Source organism: Neopsephotus bourkii, unplaced genomic scaffold, assembly GCF_033783945.1.
Source record: "Neopsephotus bourkii isolate Nb327-2 ecotype Australia unplaced genomic scaffold, CSIRO-AGI_Nbou_v1 NB_821, whole genome shotgun sequence".
NCBI lineage: Eukaryota > Metazoa > Chordata > Aves > Psittaciformes > Psittacidae > Neopsephotus > Neopsephotus bourkii.
This window is the reverse complement of record NW_026901317.1, coordinates 2362624-2384889: the sequence shown is the minus strand read 5'-3', so window position 1 is coordinate 2384889 and position 22266 is coordinate 2362624. Positions and strand designations below refer to the sequence as shown.

The following is a 22266-nucleotide window of genomic DNA, read 5'->3' as shown; positions in this document are numbered from 1 at the left end:
CACTAAGTTGGATGTGAGGCAGTAGGACTAAGAAACTTGTTCTCCCACTATAGAATAAAGCTTCTGAGCATCTTCACCTTCATGTTATTAAAATTGTTCAAGCACTGTAAAAAGAATCAAAATGCAGCCAGAGACCTGAACATTAGCAAGGTATTAAATAAATAAATACAAATCAAGTAAGAGGAAGGAGACAATGACCTGTTGTCAAAGCATGAAGGACAAATTGTTTGCTTCTTCCAAAGCATCTGCTGTGAGGTGGGAACCTAGTGTAAGCCACCTGCGGTCCTAGATTTTCAAAAGGGGGGGGGGGAGGGGAAAGAGCTAAAAAGTCTGCCAGAAGATGTAAGAGTGTTCATGACTACTTTGTAAATTCCAAAAGACTATTTAGATAAGGAACCCATTGTGTCTTCAGCTGTATACTTTGGAACTATATAGGGAGATTCATGTCATATATATGATATATGTATTACGAGAGTGTTTGCATGCCAAGGTTTGCATCCAGAAGGCAAGTCAGAGAGGAAGAAAAGAGGCATGATACATTTTAGATCTGGTATCAGATGTTTCGGTTCTGTAAGTCAAATTACACAGGAAAAATGTGTCAGGAACAGGGAATTAATCTATCATTATTCAGTGCCATAATCCTAAATTGCCAGATTTCCTCATCTTGAATTAAGTTTGGAAATGAATACCTTAGAAGAAGAGGCCTGCCTCCAAGTGCTTTAAGGAGATACCTACTCTGGATCAGGTTGATGAGGATGTCTGGCTGAAATAATTTGCTCTTTTACCTATAGAATGTGGTAAAGTGAGAGATCATGCAGCACTGAAAGGCCAATGAATATGGGTTTTTAAAATCCAGCATATGCATTCCAGTTCTCAATCTATACACAGGTTGAATAACCGGAGCTCACAATGTCTCCTCCCAGTTGTCCAGAAGATCATATTGGGGAAAGAGCACCCAAGTATATTTTCCTTGACTCCTTTCCTTATCTGATGTCTTTTCCTTGTGTTTGCCTTTGCAACTTCTAGAAGCCTAAGACAATGAGCTTCTTAATTATATCTTTCTTCTGGGTGGAGAGTCCCGTATTTGACCAAGCACAAGCCAAATGTCTTGGGCATCACAATTGCCTTTTGAACAGGAACATTTTTGATCCTGATATGGAAAATAAAATAGGAAAAGGTACTGAGTACTTTTACATTTTCCCAGTTGGTAACCTCTCATCCTCCTGTTGCCATGACTATGTAAGTCACACTGGTTAAGGTTTTATTTGTGCTATATCAGAACATGTTAAAAAGCTCATTACCTCATCTAACATTGTAGAACTTGCAAAGCAGAACTCAGAGCATCTGCAAAGTTTCTGCAGAACACAAATTTGTTACTGTAGATACCCTGCTTTCAATACTTGTGCCATGTTCTGTAAAATTGGCTTCATTATTTCTGTGGGAGGTATAATCACAATCAAGACATCCTACATTGCAGACATTATTCTGTGTGTGGATACACACACATATATATAAATATGTATATAAACATCTCTGTACATGTGTGCACTGCAAATTATGATGGACTCAGCAAACAGAAAGTTATATGATCATTGTTTAATTTGAAATTATAGCTTTATTCAGGCTTTGTCTATGCATATGTGTCTCCATATGTTGGTGCAGCTCCTGCAGAAACTAAGCTTCCCAATGTAACTTCAAACCAGTCAGTTTAAACCCTTTTATGTAAGGGTAGGATGGGTTAAACTAATACAAGGATCTCCTCCCAGAATTTTCTATCTCAATATGTTTCACAGGCCAGTCTTTACAGAACTACTAGATGTGTACCTAAATTGCATTTAGGCCTAACAAGATTTTCAAAACTAGGTATTTATTTCCCTCATTTTCCTGAGGGCAGTGACGTGTGAGCATGTTCCAATTCTTCTCGTGATACATTCACCAGATGGAACTTCGCAAAATGATGCAGTGGCAGATGATGATGATTGATTAAAAAAAAAAAAAAAAGAAAAGAAAGTTAGAGAAGTGGTTTGCCTACTTCTATCTAGTGAGTAGGAGACTGGCTCAGGATGAGAAAATAAAAAATCTCTATCTTTTGCAATGTAAGAGCCAGCCCACATGTTCCTCTTTCTTGGCTCATACCCTCAACTACCAGGGTACCAGCCTTCTTGCTGCAGCTGTTCTACTTTACAAGAAAAATAATTCTGAGATCCATTGAACCAGAGAAAGGCAGTGGGGGAGCATGAGTTACAGCACCCACCAGGGTGCGCAGAGCCCTTGGAGGACTTGCTTGCATTGTGCTTTCGTGTGAGACTGAGCTTGACCTAATGGACTTCGCACATTAGATGTCAAAACTATGGAGACAGTAGCAAAACCTATACACATTCTTCTTCAGTATGAATATTTATCAGACCTTGTGATAATTCCAACCAGTGTTGGAAACACTGGCCTGCATAGGTCACAGTGTGAGTCTTACAAGCTTCAAACAATAAGAGACAGAAAAGTGAATAGGAGACACAAAGGTAGACAGATTTTGCATCCATCTTGGGTGTAGTTTGCCATAAAAGCCATGTAGTCATTTCACTTTGTAATTCTGACGAAGCGGAAGCAGAAGGTGTATTTAGTGAGTTGGCCAGGCCAAGGTCTTGACCAGAATTTCTTATTTAAACTATATATATTGATCAGAGTTTCTGACCCAGTTTCCACTGTGATTGCTTGCATCAAAATCATTAGAAAACCTGAGCAGTTCTTAGGACAGGTCTGAGCCCCAGAACTGCTGTCCTTACTGGAAAGAGTATTCAGAATAGCTGTTTGGTGAAGGACTGAATTCACAGAGACATATGTATTTTATCTTTCTTTGTTATTTTAATTAATCTTTTTCTTCTCTTTTATTCCCCACGTTCACTCCCTCCTGTCCTCTCCCCTACAGCATATAGTTTCCAGCATAGTCTTCTGGAGTGGCCTGTAAGTGACCTTTTTTCAAATGAAAAGGGTACTATAGGGACAGACTAAAGCTCCTTCTAACTTAGCAATGAATTGACCCCATGTCTCCACCAGGAAAGAATATTCTGCCCACTGTGCTGTTGGTGAGAAGGAGAGATATAGGGAGCTGAGTCACCCACCTCCTTTTACTCCTTTCATTCCAAAGCACACACATACGTATACATGCTTGCTTTAAAAGTTTGATGCAACAGATGTGGGTTATCTGTTTTCAGGGAAAAATTTGAAGTTTTGGAGCCCAGATGGAGGGAGGGAGATGGTTTTGCTACAGCCCTGACCCCAGAATGTGAACTGAGATTCCACTGCAGCATTTCACTGAAATGTCCTCCAAGCAACATCTTCACTGCTCTCTATCCTGATGTGAGGGCCTGATTTCTGCCTTCCTCAGTGCAGTATGTGAGATGGTTGGTTGCCTGCATGGTGGACTGGGATTTCACTCCAGTCTTCTTCCTCCCAAGTTTGGCATTGCAGCGCTCAGCACTGCAGCACTGAAGTACACAGATTTTATTTATTTATTTACTTTTTTTCTTTGTGGTAAAAGATATACATTTAGGTTGGGGAAAAAATATTATCTGGAGCTGTGAGAAATATTTGTTCTTTTCATCAGTGGTAGCAGGAAAAGTACTAGTATAATGTTATAGCCCTTAAGAAGTTATAACCTCTGCACTATATTCTAACCTCAGCACTTTTTTGTAACAGATTCCAGCATTATCATTTTAAGTACTTATTAGCGTAATTCTCAGCATCTTGCAAGGCTTGACTCTCATGTAGTGTGATCAATACATGACATAATAGTGCACTTTTACTAATGTGAGCTTTTTGTTGCTTGATTGCTTATTTCATTCTTTCCTGAAACATGCCCATTTTCTAACTGCAAACAAGCAAAAGGTTGAAATAGCTGGTCACTCTGCAACTTATTTAACTGACAGGGGTAGTTTAGTAAAGTGCAGTCATGCATTTCAAAATCAGTTAAAAATTGCTTCTATCATCTTGTGAAAAATCACATATTGAGACAGGAAGAACATGAGTTAACTCGTGGAACAAAACTTGCAATATCATTTAGAAATAAGGCATTAAAAAGCATCTTTCTCGACCAAGAAAAAAATAAAATAAAAAAGATAGTTTTCAATAATTACTTTCTTACCCCTTTTCATGCCACAGTCTCTGACCGACATAAGGATCATTTAAATGAACAAAAGTAGGTAAGTTTATGTCTCTGCTCTCTCTAACTGTTGAATAATGGAGAGTGAAATGCTTTCCAGAGTGTAGAACACACCACCGAGGCTGCCTCCACCGATAGTTTGCTGATGTGACTCTGGGAAACTCATTTCTCTTTCCCATGCCTCTGTTGCCTAGTCTGAGGAAACAGAAGGAATTATGCAGCCCAAAGGTGCTTTGAAATGTGATGAACAAACATGGTGACTGAGGTGATTATCATCATTACTCAGGGGTAAAAGGCAAAAAGTCAAATCTTATGTAAGAGGAATACCTAGTTCTTCTTCTTATCAACACACCTCGAAGACTTTTACAATGGAATGCAATATAATTTTATTTGCTCAACAGATTGGAAAACAGGAGCACTGACCTTGGGAAGGTCACATGTCAAGCCGTTGACAGTGCTAGAAATAGACCCAAGTCTCAGAAGGCCCAGCCCTGCCTTCTAGCTAGCATTTCAGAGATGCAGAACTACTGATTTATAGAAATAAGCCTGCTCCAAAAGAAAAGCTAAAGGCTTCCTGCCTCCTTCTCCTCCTCTCTCAGACTTGATTTTATGCATCAAAGGTTTCATATGCCAGTCATTTTCTTTCTGGAGGCCTAATGTAGTTATGCAGTGTGACAGTAATACTAAGTTTTGGTTTTCTTATTAATTCACATCTTAATCCACTGTAATTGACTTATTTTAACTGGGGAAAAAGAATGTCTTCTTTTCTCAGTCTTTCCTGACACAGACTTCAGACTTCAAACTTCAAAAACATTGGGATTTCTGAGAAAAATACTAAACCATTTGAAATACAAAGTCTCTCACTCAAGAAACATTTCAGAAAAAAGCAAAAACCCAAACCGAACAAAACCTCTAGTTTAAGCATGAGAACTGTGAAGAATTGTTTTTTGTTTTCAGGAAGTCTACCAAATCCTTTTTTTCTGCTACAAAACAAAATAAAAACAAAACCAACAACCAACTGGATAACGATGCAAACCAAATTAATGATTTTCAGTGTAGTACAAAATATAAGCCAGAAACAAAGAATTTGATTTGATTAAAATGTGAAGTGTTTTGCTCTGGTTTTGCTACTTTTGTTTTCTAATATAAAACAAATAATTTACCATTAGGAAATCCGATGATGTCTGCACATTAAAAGGAGAATTCCTGGGTATCAGCACTGTAGGAAAGCTGAAGAGATGAAACATTATTAATAATAAAATAATACCTTCTTCCTATTTATGTAGTGCCTAGAAACTATACTCTAGCATTTTAGTTTTAATTAAATAACATTTTAGACACATAAAGGAGAAGAGGTTGGTGACCCAATTAATCTTTGTACTATTGGATTTTACATCTGAGCATCCCAAATGATTTCAGATATATTGTTCTGATGTAAAGCTAGAGTACTGCAGTGGTGACTTAGGATGTAGTTTGCCATTTTTCCTCCACTGGCAAAGCTGATATAAGAAATCTCTTACTGCCTTCACTAGCCTCCAGCCACTAATTTTAACTTCTTGAGGCTTTTTATTTAAACAAGATAATTTTATTGATCCAGGTAATACTGCAGTCCACAAACAATTCTGTCCTTCCCCAGCTGATGAAAGGATAAAATCAGGATTGCTGCTGAGGTGGTTAAGGAATGATCTCTATACTTAGATGGGAGATATATATATATATATATATACACTGAAGTCCAGGATTCAGCTCCCACAAAACCCTGGCTTAGATGATTCTGGACCTTATTATCTCAAAATTACAATCTTGCAACTGAGTATATGTGTGTGTGTACAGACGTATGTATATATCAGGAGTTGGATGCAACCCTGATGGGAGTATTTAAAAGTCAGAAATCAGGCCAGCATCAAAGCAGTGTTTTCCTGGATTGGAATTCATTAGCAACACACATTTTTTGGCAGCAACTTCTGACACATTATTAGTTTTAATTACTGCAGATTCCAATTGTTCTTAATAACCATCTTCTCCATTAGCTGTGTGTATTCAACATGAGAGAGCTGATGCCATGTAGTCTGCAGGAATGGCTGCAGTTAGGTTTGAGGATCAGTTCCGAGATCTCTTTGATGTGCTAAGCTGAGGCCAAAGTTATGAGTCATCTTTCTTCCTCTTTTTTCTTATGTATCCATGGTATTTTTACAATCCTCATAACCTCCACACACAAAAAAAAAAAAAAAAAAAAAGAAAAAGAAACTACAAAACAAAGGTTTATATCATCTGCTCCCAACTCAGATTATGTTATTTCCAGGAACAGGACTTGTTCATTTTCCAGGCAAGTTTCCTCCCTGTTCTACATCCAGTATTCGTGTCTTGCAGAATTTATGCCTTGTACATGATTTTCATTGTACCTTGTTTGTGAAATTACATCACAGAAGTCTCCTTTTGTGTCTTGCAGTTATGTATTACCTTTACAGTTAGCTGTGTCTGGGTGCTCAGACATTGTTGCTGATTATGCCATTGGTAACATCACAAAATGTGCAATCTCACAAATAGTTAAAATGTTGCTGTTTAGTCATTTTAGCATGCTTATGCTTAGATTCAGGGCAGACAAGTACCAAATATGCCCTTCTCAATCTGTTTCGATTTTATGGGTGCAACAGTCCTGTGTTTTGTCAGCAAGACTTTTATTTAAGCAACATAAATATTTACTCCATAAGCTACATAGATATTTAATGTTTATAAATGTGTCATAACTTTTGCAGAAGTTACTGGAAAATAGTTTATTTCAAATTTGCTTTTAATACTTGGCATAAGAATTGGGTCATCATTTATTAAATAGGCTTGTATTTTCTCCTTTGGATAGAAGTTCCCTATTTACATCATGTACAAGGGCTTATCTAACATGTTTTAGCATTTATAACTAGGAAAAAAAACCAATTGATTAGCTGTAGACCAGGTCTGCTTTATATGGTCCTTTAGGATGTATGTTATCTGGGATTCATGTGATTGGCCATTGAAAAGGTAATTTGTCTGGTACACTGCAGAACCACATAACTGAGCCTCAGCGGGTTGACAGACGTTATAAACCTGCTAATCTGCACATCATGAGGAGAGGTCCATGATATCAGAGATCTGATGAATCTGTTTAAAAGTATATTCCTCCCATTCCTGGACCCAGAGAAATAAAGTGGCCTAGTCCTCCTGTGAAGGCAGCACAGACCATGCCCTAGTCCAGATATACTCCTCCATAAGTAGGAACTCTATAGTTTTTTTATTCTTATTGCACTTGTTTGTGAGTAACACCACAAAAATGTAGTGGCATTGTCCTCTCAATGGGTGTGTAACAGATTGATAAAGGACTCCAAGGTCACAGAATATTAAATACCTGTAGGAAGTCACATAGGGTTGGTGCTGAAGGACCACTTCTCTCTGACACTGTTCTTCATTTTCCTTCCTCCTAACACTTACCATGAAAGTTCAAGTTAGATGACTGACTCAATAACTTGCATACTTTCACTCTAACCGTGGAAGGTCAACTACAGGGAAAGTAAAATGAAACCAAAGTGAAAAAGAGATAATTTGGAAATGTAACTTTGTCTGAGGACCCAGAGTACTCCCTTGTATAGTGGATTTCCCAGAATCTAAAGACATTAAAGGCTAGAGGTACATTTCTCTGAACAACTGATTTTATTATTTTTAGGTCACTGCTGGAATACATATATATAACATTTTTTTTTTCTGAATTAATATGGTTTCTGGCTTTTTCTTTTTTAAAGTAGGAAGTGATTACAGAATATTCTTGTTTTAATTAAATATTTAAATCATTTAAATAAAATATTTTGGTGCTTTTAAGACCAGCTTTTAAAAAAGAAGCTGAAGCAAATCTATGATGGAACACTTCAGCAGTCTGGTGATAGCTTTAGCTTTTAGTATCGAGTCTCAGATACCCACCTAGGCATCCTTACAGCCAGTGAAAAGAAATTTACCATTCAGCTTGTACTAAATATTCGACTATACCTACATAACTACTAAATATTCTACTATACCTACTATAACTACAAAACAAGTAGAATACATTTTGCTGGGAAAGCATTACTTGTGACACTTTATCACAAAGACCCTTAAACTGTTTACATTACTTTGTACTAAAACTAACTAACTTTTAGATGACTAATTTTAGATGTGGCTAATTCCAGTCTAGGAATTAACTCTGACATCAAGCCAATGTTTGTAAAGAATAATATTCCATTGATAAAATATAGACTTTTTTTTTAAGTCTGCTTTTTCACTTATTTTTTGAGCAGAATGAACAGTTGAAATGTTTGTTAGTGTAATTCAAGAACAGCTGAACATAAAGTTGCCATCTTCGTGTAGTCAGATATGCAATAAAAAAAATAGGAAATTATTTTTGCAAGCAGAATAAACAGAAGAAAAGTCATCAAGTTGTGGTTTCAAAATTTCATTTGAAAGTATAAATATACAAGAGGAATGTTACATTGTTATTTCTTACCTTTCAGTATTGCAGAGGGATGTTCACTTATTTTTCCTTTTACATATCTACCAACACATCAGAGAGAAATGAGGGGTGAAACGAAAGAGTGCTATGTTGATGACTGTCATAAAACTGGATTTTATTGATTATATTATGTGTATCAGTAGCTTTATTGTTCTGAATCTTCACTCATAAAAATATTATGCTTGGGAAGCAATTTTCCTAATTATTACAAAAACTCCTTGAATTTGTGCTTTTTCTGTGAATACTTAAGAATATTTCCTTCCACACACTATTTTACAAACATTTTGAATATCATCTATTTTATAAGTTAGCATTATCTTGTTGAGATCAACAAAATCAACCTCTTTAAAGATCTCAGTTTTATGACAAAATAATATTTAAATTCAGACATTCTAAACAGCCAAGGGTATTTAAAATAGTAGTGAGAAAAGAAAAGAGAAAGAAAAAAGAAAGAGAAGAGAAAAAAAAGAAAAGAAGAAAAGAAAAGAAGAAAAGGAGAAAAGAAAACAAAGAAAAGAAATTTCATCTTAATAGCGTTGTTGCTAGGAGATTCCAGCCGCTGTTTATGAAATGTCTCTGCCCTTTATTTAATTAAAAAATTGATTAATGAGTAGATAAACAACTAAAATGCCAACCTTTTAGTAAATTTGTGTAGAAGTTCTCAATGTATAATCTGATTAAGCAGCAACAACAACAAAAATCTTGAAAGGAAATTGATCACACAAAGGACAGGAAACAAAAACTAGGCCACACTTTCATTTGTTCCTTTAACCTACCAAACCATACCTTCCTGGTGCTGCAAACAACCAATTTAATTAATAGTAGTCACTGTGAGAAATGGGATGTAGGGTTAGATGGACAATTTGTCCAATGTAGTACAACGTTTATTATGGTCTTCTGTTCAGCCTGTGTGTAATTCAAAACTATAATTAATTTAGCTATCACCACCTAGCTCACTAGATATAATAGGATTTTGTTATAGCTCAGAAGCTGTTAAGTTTTCACAAAAGCTAAAAGGCAAAATATTGCTCATAAGCTCCTTCTTGGCAAGTTTCAAGTTTTTCTGTAACAGACCAGAAATTCTTGACTTTTTTTTTTTTTTTAATGTATGGTTAAATATATTTAAGATGACATCACGGTCAGAGAGATATCTAAACTCCTTTTAACTTACACTTTCATTTTCCAAAAATCCAGGCAAATTTAGTGATAAAAAAATATCAAATAATTTCAGTTTCATAAAGGGGTAAAAAAATTGAAAATGAGGATCTATTATAAAACCATATTAGATGATCATATGATCATAGCTAGAGTCACTTCCCCCATTAATGTGAATGTTTTAGAACTTGGAGAATCTTAAAAATTGAAAAAATACAGAAATTGCTGTTGTTAGGTGCTTTACCGCTTACGTATGTCAAGATGAAAAAGAAAGAACAAACACACAAGCTTGAATGCTACTGAAGGTTATAAATCACTTGAGACAGAACTGTGAATTTCTATCATTTACTCATACATGGTCACAGCCTTAGCTGTTAAAACAGGAGAAGATATGCAGTGTTTATTTTACTTATATTTTTAAAGCGCTTTGAGATTTTCATAGAATCATAGAATAGCTAGGGCTGGAAAGGACCTCAAGATCATCTAGTTCCAACGCCCCTGCCATGGGCAGGGACACCTCCCACTAAACCATCTCACCCAAGGCTTCGCCAAACCTGGCCCTGAGAGCTGCCAGAGATGGAGCATTCACAACCTCCCTGGGTAACCCATTCCAGTGCCTCACCACCCTAACAGGAAAGAATTTCTTCCTTATATCCAATCTAAACTTCCCCTGTTTAAGTTTTAATCCATTACCCCTTGCCCTGTCACTACAGTCCCTAAAGATGAGTCCCTCCCCAGCATCCCTATAGGCCCCCTTTAGATACTGGAAGGCTGCTATGAGGTCTCCACACAGCCTTCTCTTCTCTCCAGGCTGAACAGCCCTAACTTTCTCAGCCGATCTTCATATGGGAGGTGCTCCAGTCCCCTGACCATCCTTATGGCCCTCCTCAGGGCTTGTTCCAACAGATCCATGTCCTTTTTATGTTGAGGACACCAGAACTGCACACAATACTCCAAGTGAGGTCTCACGAGAGCAGAATAAAGGGGCAGGATCACCTCCTTCGACCTGCTGGTCACACTCCTTTTGATGCAGCCCAGCATACGGTTGGCTTTCTGGGCTGCAAGTGCACACGGCTGGCTCATGTTCATTTTCTCATTGACCAACACCCCCAAGTCCTTCTCCTTGGGCTGCTCTGAATCTCTTCTCTGCCCAAACTGTAGCTGTGTCTGGGATTGCTCCGACCCAGGTGTAGGACCTTGCACTTGGCATGGTTAAACTTCATGAGGTTGGCATCTGCCCACCTCACAAGCATGTCAAGATCCATCTGGATGGTATTCATTCCCTCCAGTGTATCAATCGAACCACACAGCTTGGTGTCATCGGCAAATTTGCTGAGGGCTCACTCAATCCCACTGTCCATGTCAGCAACGAAGATGTTAAACAAGACCGGTCCCAACACTGATCCCTGAGGGACACCACTCGTTACTGGTCTCCAGCTGGACATTGAGCCATTGACCACAACTCTTTGCTTGTAGCCATCCAGACAGTTCTTTATTCACCGAGTGCTCCATTCATCAAATTGATGTCTCTCCAATTTAGAGACAAGGATGTCGTGTGGGACAGTGTCGAACGCTTTGCACAGTTCCAGGTAGATGACATCAACTGCTCTAACCCTGTCCATCAGTTCTGTATCCCCATCATAGAAGGCCACCAAATTGGTCAGGCAGGATTTCCCCTTAGTAAAGCCATGCTGGCTGTCACCAAGCACCTTGTTGTTTTCCATGTGCCTTAGCATGCCTTCCAGGAGAATATGCTTGAAAATTTTGCCAGGCACAGAGGTGAGACTGACTGGTCTATAATTCCCCAGGTCATTCATTTTCCCCTTCTTGAAAATGGGGGTTAGGGTCGTATGTAGTTTAGAGCTATAATATGTATTTTATTTGCACTTAGGTAGGCTTAGGACTCTCTGAACAAGCTCTCTTGATATCAAAACCAGTATAGATGCATTGCTGCTAAAAAATTCAGTATGGCAATCTTATCCATTCATTGTGCTTCTATAAACATACATGATCACGTATTTTATATGGCATACATCCTTTTACAAATGCAGGTAAGTGAAAAAAATAACTCCAAACCAACGTTGTGATTTCTTATAACTGTTTCCAAGTCTTTAAACATGGTTTTATTGCTGTTGTTTTTGTTTGTTTGTTTTTCTTAAGGTGGTGTTTTGGTTTTGGGTTGTTTGTGGGTTTTTTTTGGGGGGTGGGGAGGATGGTTGTGGTGGTGGTGTTTTTGTAGAATTTTTAAATGAAAGCTGAATCCAAAAGACATGGAGGGTCCATAGTTTTAGTGAATTCTTAGTAAAATGGAAATGCTCAGTACCTTGCAGGGTCAAACCAATGCAGAACTATATGTGCTGTTTGGGGCTTTTTTTTTTTTTTAATATTTCTGCACAATATGAAGAAAATCCTGTAGGAGTCTTTTGGCTTGGTAATACCATCTTCAGTTCAGTCAGAAGTTTGAAAATTAAAGCCAGCGTAATTGCTAAAGCAGCATTTTTCTGCCAGAAATTCACAATGTGTTTTGACATTTGTGTTTGTTTCATAAATTGTTAATTTGATATTTGTTTTCTGAACATCTGGTACTATATTTAACAACCTGCTGTTGGTACACTGTTTTCTTTTTGGATTTCAGATGTAAAGGTAATACATTGTAATATCTTTCAGACATGCACCTTCTCCTATATTCCAAAGATAAACAAGTGGATTCAAAGATGCAAATTATTGCAAATCAACTCCTTCACTTTCTTCTTATGCATTTAGCATAACTAAATGCTAAACCAATACTGATAGTATGCAAAATGAACTAAAAATTCAATCAGTGGGGAGACACTTTGGAAGGGTGGGCAGGAGTTATTTTGTTGCAACAGCAACACATATTTGATAGCAGTATATAATCCTGTCTGTTTATCCGCATAGCAGAAGGTCTGTCTTTGTCTTAGTTTGATAACAGATGTGGAACAACTTTGATGTCTGTGGTTAAAATAAATACACAAATAAGAAAGCTAAACAGCATTATCCCATCAGATGTAATCCAAACTACTTGGTAATTTTCAATAAACAAGCTAACAAAGTTTTATCACTTGCAAGGAGCAATCAGTATACTACATAGAAACATTATCAAGCTAGAATTTAAAATTAGTTTGAATTTTATTTAACATTTTGCAGCTAAGTGACATCTTGGAGACTTGTTCCTTATGCTGAGGAAAACATTGATGTCAGGAGATCCCACTTCCTTTAATGGTAGCGAGTGTCTTTGCACAAATAAGAGGCATAAAATGGTCCAGAATAGGAAGATGGAAAACGGCTTTAAGGTTCAGGGGATGGATGTGACCTGATAGCCATGATCTAACCTAAAGGGCCTAAAAAGAGAAAATTACTGAACTAGAACAGAATAGTAAAGGAATGGATTCAGCCTGAAAGAACATGGTGATAAAGCAAAGAATAAATTTTTAGTTGGTTGCTCTTTGGTTGCTTTTTTTTTTTTTTGTGTTCTTTTGTCCTGTTAAACTGTTCCAAACCAGCAGACCTGTTTAGCAATACTAAATAAATTTAGCAATACTAAGGGGCCTTGCTTTAAACTGTAATGAAATCCATCCTAAGAAATCAGAGGTACTTTGGCATCTTTTTTTATGTACATTGTACAAGAAGAATGCAGTTGTGTTTTTATGCTTTGAAAGATTAAACAACCCATTTCAAAGGTATTAACTAATATTGATACACCCAATATAGGATGTGCCACCCAATGTAAGAGCCACTCAAGTGGGACAATTAAAAAAAGGACATTCATCTGTGAAGTCTGGCTTTATCCAAGAGATTCAAGATGTTTGTTTTGGGTTTTTTTGGGTTTTTTTTTTTTTAGTTGGTTTTTTTTTTTGTTGTTGTTGGGTTTTGGTGGTCTAAATCTCTAATCTGCATTATTTCCAGTACAATATTCTGTACATCCAGTTAGATTCAATATATAAAGGTGGATTAATGAATGAGGGAAGGATCTTGGCACAGCAGAACAAATCAAACTCTGCAATTTGAGGAGGACAGCAATCAAAACATATTTTCTGGTGAGCCACACAGCAACTCACCAGGTTCTTCTTTATATGAATGCATACATACAGCTATATGCATCTATGCATATGTTTTCATGTATGTATTTATTATATGCATACATATGTTCAATCATCTTATACATGCAAATCCTTAAGAATAAAAAATGGGATGCAGATATGTGTGGGCTAATAAAATAAAATAGCATAAACAGTAGTCCCTCAGTGCTACCGTAGGCTAAGCCGTAACTGTTCAAAAAACTGTATTTTCTACAGGGAGATAAAAATGGACATAAACCTTATCAACATTACATTTTAGTGGAATCAAGTCTCCCTTTCTTTATTGGAAGCAAATACACGAGGTTAATTTGTAACACATGATTAGGCACTTAGGTCTATCTCTTTTTGTTAATCTGATAATTTGATTCAGCTGCAAAAATACATAAGACAGAATAGACAATCATATGCATGATTGTCTAACAGCTAAATCAGTCCAAAGTAAGCCTCTTTTTCAATGATTCCTTAACTGCCCTTACTACTGGCAAATCCAACAAACAGCAGCAATATTTAATCTGCACTAATGAACAGACAGACAGGACATATGGTGGTCATGCTTGATTTTCTATCTTCATGGCAACACATAATGATTGGATGCTTGCTCACTGGATGTTTTAGATCTTTGTCTACAGAATAATCTCTTGGTATAAGCCATCTTAATTAAAAGAGCATATCTTTGCCAAGCAAGTTACACCAAAACCAGAAACAGTCAGGGCTAGTTCAGGTTAATGACGATACTTCTGCACTTTAATCAGAACGTATATTAGGCTATACATTCCTAAAAGAAACTAGATAGAGGAAATTATTTCTTTCCTTTTAGATTCTATTATTGTCAGCACAAACTCACCAGATTGTTTTGTGCAGGGTTCTGAGTGATGTGGGGGGAATGCCCCTGTTTGTGTTGTGTTAGCATTCAATTGCTATCTCTGTGCTGTGTTAACATTCCAGTGCAAATAAAGCTATTTCAAGTCAATGGACTTGATTTAACAATGGAGAGCTCTAGTTTTAGGTGACTCCAAGGAATGTAGCTCTATTGATTTCAGTGTACTGCAGTGGTTAGCTGAGATCAATATTGGTAACAGTAGTTGTAAGAAGGCAATATCCACAAAAGATTTTCCTCACTAGCTAGGGATGAACATAGACTCATCTACTCCTAGCTTCTACCAGCTACCTGCATAGACAGTATTGATTTTTTTTTTTCAGGACTGCGGTAAATGATTCTCAGTAAAATTGTGCAATTAAAAAATACATATAATTGGCATTTGATCTTTGCCTGAAACACTGAAATGATAATTCATTATTATATTATCAGAATTGACTGCATTACTGCAACTGAGGTAAATGCTTAGCTCTTCAGTTTCCAAAATAACCAGAGCCTATTTTCTCTTTTAGTTTCATAATTCATGAGAATTAAACATAATTTTTAATTATTTTTAACTAACATTCCACTTTACATAACAGTCTATTTGCAAAATAATTGAGAAGAAAATGACCTTCCAAAAGGTCCTAGCTTTCTAATGTAGTGAGAATTTACAAATGTGTTTAGCTGAAAAAATTAAAAATAAAGCAGAACAGCTGATGAAAATTTAGGCCTACTACAGTGACAGTGATACAAATACTCATCATTGTTTCATTTTATTGCCATCTTCTCTAATTGCCTCTGTGCCTTCTTTTAAGTGTATTTGTTTTGGGTTCTTCTCCCTTCTACTTCCTGGATTATAGGAATTTTGATTGCTTTTGCTAAGCTGCTTCTTACAGTTCCTCATGGACTGCTGATTAGTAGACCTCTACAGAAGGCATTTTTGCAGCTGTAATCTGCAGCGACTAAGAAAAGGAAACAGAATTCTCGAAACACTGTTATTAATTTAAAAAGAAATAATTAAAGGATCAAAAGTAGCAAAGAAAAGCTTTGTAATACTAGAAAATAATGTGTCATATCTTACATACTGTGGAGGTGCTTTGCTTTTGTTTTATGAATACACAAATATTGCCAGCAGGCTCAAGCCCCAAGGTTGCTAAACTCCACTGCAGGAAAGAAGAACCAAAGCACTTCTCTTGGCCTTATCTTTTCACTTTTAAATTGTCCTGATTGCAGGCATCGTTGGAGCTGAAGAGGTGTAGTGAAGCAAGATCTTATTGCCACCATTTCTCAAACCTGCCTGAACTGAAAACTTGCCTGTCAGAAACAGAGCTGTGCAACCACAGCTACATCAATGCCTGACTTGCCAAAATACACAGGACCTCTGTGTCACTTCAGTAGCTGTTCAGGAGATTTGCTGTGTGATTTCATCTCCTCAACTTAATAGGAATCAAAGTCACTCAGTACCTGGCAGGATTAGCTTCCTTGTACTTTTCAAATGATGAGGGAGCTAAAATGTTATTACAAGAAAGGAAAAAAGGAGTAGAGAAGGTACTGTTAAAAGGTAAGACAGTGAAGGTCACAATGAATGTAATTGCCACTTTTTAGTAGTTTCTCTTGGGTTTGCTTTTGTGAGTACTTAGATTTTGCACTCATAAGCAAGCAGCAGTGATAAAAGTCAGATAACATTGCTTCCAGAAGTTCCCTAGAAATGGTATGCTACAGCCAGAAGCTCAGTGTCTCATGACTGGATCCACTTAGGAAATCCAATGACTAATAGGTTTCCATAAGAAAAATGCCAGTTTGAGAACAAAACCAATTAACTAATTATTTTGATTCCAGCAGTATTTAATTCAGAGGAAATAGAAAGGTGTTTGAGGAGGAGACTTATAAAGTTAAAAAACCTAGTTGGACACTTCACAATGTACAGGTTAAATTTTCATTCCAAAATTATTTTGCTTTGAATTTTGGATAGAAACACACACATGAATTAAAAGAATACAAAAGACTGCAAATGCAGAAAACCATTCTAACTTATTTTGGAAAATAAATATCCAATTTTAGGATTTTAGCCTGAATTCAGATTATTTAAATAAATATGTACTTTGATTTCATGAGGTTGGCTGGCAGTTTTGGCTGTTACTTGGGCTGGTTCAATGTTTTTGCTGGTCCTGTTTTCTCTTAGAGTTCAGCATCATCTACCAATGTGTCAAAGCTACTCTAACTTTCTGAAAATGTTTTGACGGTAAATTGCTATTCTTCCTCAGGCTTAAGTAGTGAATTAATCCTGAAGTAGTCCTCACATTCAGCAAGCCCAGTGTTTCCTGGAGCACATGCACCTATCATGTGTCTTGGACTTCAGCGCTGTACTTGTACACAAGGCCACACAGAACACCAGTGATTACTGTAGTGCCTGTTGGAGGATTAAAAGACCCTGTAATAGCCCAATGCAGCTGTTAAAATTTAACCCTTGTGCTGGTTAAAAATGCCTGTCAGGACCCCAAAAAAGACTAATTGGGATGCTGTGCTACATTATAACTGAGGAACAGCTGGATGACTCTCTAGATGACCATATTCTGTTCAGCAGTACAAATAAAATCAAGAGTTCTCAACAGAACTCTTGGGTGGTAAATCAGGTCCTAAACACACATACAAACACATATGCACACAAAGGCATTTGGATTGCTCCAGTAACGGCAGATTCTACAGTTAGTCAGAAGTCTGTCTGTGGAGACTTTTCCAGTTTGTAAAAGACTAGAAGGCTTTCAAGACTCTGAATGCCTGCAAAACCACATTAGTATCCGTTGAAGACCCAATATAACAGCGGGACCGATCCTATTTTTCAGCATGCAAAAACAAACAAAAAACAGTGCTATCCAGAAGGTACCCACAGGCACAGTACATGGGCATAAATCAGGAATTCCCTGAAAATGCACACCAAGCTTACGCTAGTCAACTAACAGGAAAGTTTTTATTTTGAAAAGTTTTGGATCATTACCTTTTTGTACTCTCTTCCTTACTCGTTAGTGATTGATCTTCTGCTAGAAAGAAAACTGTGGTGTCAGAGACAGGGATGAAAAAATATAGATATCTCTATGAAAGAGAATATAGGTATTTTGCCATTTTTGGCTAACTGCAATTTTTATGACTCTCCTGCAAGTTTCCTAACCTTCTTATGTACAAAACCCCAGCCTCTGAGCTGGTAAACATTTAGGCACATGAACAGCTTTTCTTATATGTGTATTGCCTATGATACTCATTGTATGTAAGACTGAATAAAGGAGACTTGTCCCATGCTATCACATCAGTAGAACCTGAAGTAAATTACTTGCTTTAATTACAACAGTTGGGGTTGTAAGGCTTAAAATTATTTTTTCTTTGGGCTTTTGCTTTCTTCTTTTTCTTGCTATCTGTAGAGATTTTAACACATTTCTAGCTCTTGTGAAATACTAGCTAACAATTGGGACTAGTCCTTGCTATGTGCAGGGAGATAAGCCTTTCACAATGTTTATCCAGAACCATATATACAAATACACATTTTCCATTTCCTTCTGGACCAGCTGAACCAGAGATTAAGGACTCAGTACACCTAGTGTGTGTCATTTTTTTCCCCCATGTACTGTAGCAAGATTGGAGAAATGGAGTAAATAATAGATTGGGCCCTACGTTGCTAGGTAACTATGCATATAACTGTTTCCTGTAGGATGACGATCTAACCCTCTTCTTCCTTCTCATCTTGTAAAAACATTCACGCAATATAATTTGGACACTTCGTAGGTGATTTTTCGGAGGGCTTATTTACATCGGTAAATGCAAAGCTATTCTGTATATAACTCAACTCTATGGGTTTAATTACATTTTATTCTGTATATTTTTTTACAGGCTAGAGTGTGTGGATATGCTTGTTCTATCTCATATGCATAGCAATATATAGTTGTACAGCAACATAACTTTAAAAAATTAAGAAAATGCAAAGTATTTATTACAAAAAAAAAAGAATCTGAAGTTAAAAGACTTTATATTTCTGTGCAAGCGCTAGCAAGCAGACCTATAAAATACCCACTTATCTACTCAAGCATAGGAGGGTTGGGATCAAAAATGATGTTTCTTATTATTAGCAAGTTACTGAAGAGTAAAGTATGCAATCTGATCAAAAGTAACTGGGTATTTTTTATTAAAAAGAAGAGTATGTAGGTAGAAAGCAAGCAGAGATTAATCAAATGAGTTGGAGGAATATTTACTTCCCTGAGAATGCTAATGAGAACCTAAATATAGATATCATACTACCTGGTGAAGCTGAAGTAAAGAAATGTGCAGGCTGTTTTAATTAAAGTATTTATCTGTCTGCTGTATCCTTATGTTTTCATTTTCTTGTCATGACCACTATCCTGTTGGGTAGATTTCCAGAAGAGCATGTAACCTTGTCATTAAGAAAAACTAGCTAGCATAATACAAGCCATAGAACAGTAATTGCTATGCTCTAGATTTTAGCTCCAGTTTTGTCCAGCAGAGGATACTCAGCTTAACCTCGGCAGGAGGGACATAGAGAAAAAGTAAAATCCCAGCATGAATTATAGGGTTAGGACTTCTGGCTACTATCACTGTACATATTATCCATAAACCTCATCCTGAGGCAGTTTCAGAATTCTTGAAAAAAATTTGCATTTTGGGAGAAGAAATAGGATAATAATGCACACAATTCTCATGGCTGTAAGTTTATTTCTTATGCTTATCAATTAAGATATATGTATCAACATGACATCAGTTTGGTCTGCCTAAATTCCCTATGGAATTCCTAAAGATAAGAGATAGATTATGTAGGCATGGAAGGAATGAATTTTGTTTCCTTTCATGATTTTAGAAACTTTTTTTTTTTGTTATTTGCATTTTTTGCTCCTTCCTTTTGGTTGGTTAGGAATAATCAAATTGATTTTTGTCTTAGGTTCCATGATGTCTAGTTTTATTTATTGTTTTCTGTTTTGTTTAATCTCCCTCAAACCCCAGAAATTTAGCTTGCATTCTTGACCACTGACCTTCATGAGGAAAAGAAGAAAAGAAAGCACCAGAAGGCAAAAGGAGATTTATTACTTCTCACAAATAGAAATATTGCTTTCATTAGTAAAATTTCCCTTTTTGTTTCTCTTTTTCTTTCCATATTCCTTCACACTGTTCTCCTTAGCCTGAAGACTACAACTGCAAAAAATTAAAGAACAAATAAACCCTCTCCAAGAAAGTTTCTGTCTTCTCTTAACACACCCTTTAGCATTCTCACCTCTCTGAAAGCCTCGACTGAAGATCATATAGCAGCACCACCTCAAAAATTCCTCCGTTGAGTGTCCATCTTCTTTTCCACAGAGAAATTCTAATGCATAGGTTATCCTGAATTCCATCTACCCATCTGCTCTTCACTTACTGGAGTGAGAGGATACTCAACAATAGCCATAGTAAGAACAGGAGGATGAATGAGACTCCTTCAAAGAACATCACCTCTTTGTGCAGCTACACAACTGTGCTCATAATATCACTTATCTTTTTTATTCGTATCTTGAAAAAATACCAAAAGAAACAAGAACAAGAAACCCCCAAACAAAACCAAAGAAAAGCCAAACTCAAAATTAAACACCCTCCTCCCCCATATTTTCGGTTGGTTAGATTTCATAATGTCTCTTTTTTTTAATATTTTTCTGAAATCTCCCGCTATTAAAAATTTAATATAAATTCATTAAGTGATCAGAAAAGCAGTCAGAAAAGTATGACTTTTCTAAAATGTTGAAGAGCAACTAATCTACATATGTATATAATCTGACATTTATTTTGAAAACCAGCAGATTGGCCCAGATAATAATAAAAAAAAACCTTGATCATTTTTGCATCAAACTATTTATTAATTTACATATGTACAATGTTAATGTCTAAATTCTTCTAATAATATGAATGTCCTTCTTTAGGACATATGCAATGTAGCACTTCAGAAGTAAATTTGAAAGAACACAGGGCCTATTGTTATTAGTTTCACACCTGTACACTTATACATTTTGGTTATTCATCTCCACATTTTCATAAAATAGTCCCAGGAGAGTTATATAATAACACTTAACTTTTATAGTGTTAGATAAGCAAACAAACAAAAAAGAGAAGTAACCTTGCAAATAACCCCTTACACAGTGAAATCTTAATAACTGAATAACCAGGTATCATTTTAAATTAATTACTAGTTTGTATAATTTATGAAACCAAAGCTTCACAGTAGTGTCTTTAAAACAACTTTTTAAAATCTGAACTGCTTTTGTTTCCTTCTAAACAAGATACATATCATAGAAAAATAAAATACTTCCATCATACGAGCAACAGACAGATTTGAAATATAAACTGGAATTCATATTCAAGGTTAGTTTTAGATTGACTATTGGAAATAATTTCATAAACCTAACAAATATGCTTAACAATAATTGCAGTCCATGTTACCTCTAAAAAATGCTCTCTGCTTGTTGAGCAGCATGAAACATGACATTACTTTTCCATTTGACAGAAAAATATCATGTAAAACATTTTTCCATCATACGTGTTTCAGATTCTAACATAAGGAAAAAGGAAGCCAAAGTCAGGAGCACATGGGCAAAACGATTAGATATTTACAAAGTCTGGGCACATGGCCCATTTTTTTTTCCCATATCAAGAAGAAAAAGAACAACCATTCATTTTAGTCCTGCATAGGACTGAATGTTTGTCAATTCTGCAACTGTCTGCTATTTTTGATAGCTGTTTCTACTGCAAACAAAAAGCATGAGTTGAGATTTTTGAAAGAATCAAAAGATTTTCCTAAAAAGGAAAATCTTTACTTTGGAGGGGAGATATTGAGATTTAAGTTTTGTACTTCTCATTTAATACTTTTCCATCAATATCAGGCAATCAGAATTATTTTTCAAAAAATTACTTTAGCACTTACTCTAAATCATCAAAAACTGTGTAATGTGTTTTTTGTAAGAGATAGCCAACTCTAGTTCCAGTATTTTTTACTAGTGTATATCAAGTCATAAGAAGAAAAAAATTGAGGTTGTTGCCAACTTTTTTCACACTCCTTTGAGATTAATACTGTAAATGGCTTCCAATTGAAGCATCTGTTTTCATCTGCAAACCACTCTAATTTGGAATGTAAGTCTGAAGGAAAAAAATCTAACTATACAGTTTATTATTAATGTATGAAAACTATCAGTGATTGATAAAATGGGAAAATACAGCTTCCTACCATCTATTCCTAAATCAAAAAGCTTACTTTCCTGTCATTTGCAATTTCAGAATTAGTCTGCATAGAACAGCAACTAGCTTATTAAAAGCATGTATGTTGAATGTTTTGCTGCCCTCACCAGGACATCATATAATTTTGCATTGTATTTGGCAAACTCCTAGTTAAATGGACTGAGTCACATTCCTTGCACTCGATCAGCTATAATGAACAGCTCAGTAATTAATGTCACAGGATATACATACA

At 36.2% G+C, this 22266-nt stretch overlaps 1 long non-coding RNA gene across 1 annotated transcript in view; it reads left to right on the top strand.

Annotated features, from left to right (window-relative positions):
* The window catches only part of LOC133213450 (uncharacterized), a 60689-nt gene that overhangs the window by 920 nt on the left and 37503 nt on the right, over positions 1–22266 (top strand). The window lies entirely within an intron of this gene.